The following is a 1,629-nucleotide window of genomic DNA, read 5'->3' on the forward strand; positions in this document are numbered from 1 at the left end:
TTCGTGGTCATTTAGAAAAAAATTGTTGTAATCTAACACAAACTTAGTCTCCTCATATAAGGCAATGTAATCATATAATTCCAAGGAAGCCTAGAATTTATTACTCTCTCTTTTTGATACTCATCTTTAAATGGTGAAAACCAACAAAAACAATTGCAACCTACTGTTGGTTATTTAAGTATGAAGTACTTATAGTAAATTCTTAATCTAAGACTTTTTTTCTTCTGTCAGCAAGAAGAATGGGGTAACACTTAACTTGTCTTCAGCTGGTATGTACTTAGGGATTCTGAACACTTGGAAAATATAATGCTGACTGGTCAACCAGGTAGAGGGGGCAGAGAGTAGGAAAGAAGGTGAGACAAAAATACATCATTTTAAAATTATTTGTCCCACTTTTGTCTCTCAACCTGAAAGGAGTACTATTTTCTCGTCAAATATTCACTCAAATATTTCATATTAAAACTTTGTTCAGCCAAGTTAACAACCTATAAATTTGGGTCCTGGGTGCTTTCTTTTCAAACAGATGAGGTGGAGTCCCAGTGTAATACTGAGAGCCCTAGCTTAAAGTCTGGCAACATCTAGAATGTCTGTTCCCCACTCAGCCAATCATTTTAGATCAGGGTAAATCATATAACTTTTCTGGACCTATCTCCTCATTGACAGTAATAGACCTTGGACTAGATTCACTCAACAGATATTTACTGAGCTTTGAATATGTGCCATGAATAATGCTTCACTTAAGCATTAAAAAAGTAAAAAGCAGCCTCATCTTCAAGGAACTGAGAGTTAATAGGAGAGACAACTGTAAAAACTAATGTGAGTAATAAGGTGGGTTTTTTTTTAACTGAAGTATAGTTGATTTACAAAGTTGTATTAGTTTCTGTTGTACAGCAAAGTGATTCAGTTATATATATATATATATTTTTCATATTCTTTTCCATTATGGTTTATTATTGAATACAGTTCCCTGTGCTACACAGTAGGACCTTGTTGTTTATCTATTTTATACATAGATACAGTTTTTACATAGTTTGTATATAAACATAGTTTATACATAGTTTGTGTCTGCTAATCCCAAACATCTGACTTATCCCTCCCCCACCCCCTTCCCCCTTTGGTAACCATAAGTTTTTTTTCTATGTCTATGAGTCTGTTACTCTTTTGTAAATAAGTTCATATTGTGCCATATTTTAGATTCCACATATAAGTGATATCATATGTTATTTGTCTTTCTCTTTATGACTTACTTCATTTAGTATGGTAACCTCTAGGTTCATCCATGTTGCTGCAAATGGCATTATTTCATTCTTTTTTATGACTGAGCAGTATTCCATTGTGTATATATACCACATCTTTATCCATTCATCTGTCGATGGTTATTTAGGTGGCTTCTATGTCTTGGCTATTGTAAATAGTGTTGCTATGAACATTGGGGTGCATGTATCTTTTCAAGTTATGGTATTCTCTGAGTGGATGCCCAGGAGTGGGATTGCCAGACCATATGGCAACTCTATTATTTTTCATTTTTTAAGGAACCTCTATACTGTTTTCCATAGTGGATGCAGCAATTTACATTCCCACCAACAGGGTAGGAGGGTTCCCTTTTCTCCACATCCTCTCCAGCATTTG

The sequence above is a fragment of the Delphinapterus leucas genome, chromosome 8 (assembly GCF_059928025.1).
Source record: "Delphinapterus leucas isolate spDelLeu-1000000601 "Yukka" chromosome 8, BTC_Dleu_Yukka2, whole genome shotgun sequence".
Classification (NCBI taxonomy): domain Eukaryota; kingdom Metazoa; phylum Chordata; class Mammalia; order Artiodactyla; family Monodontidae; genus Delphinapterus; species Delphinapterus leucas.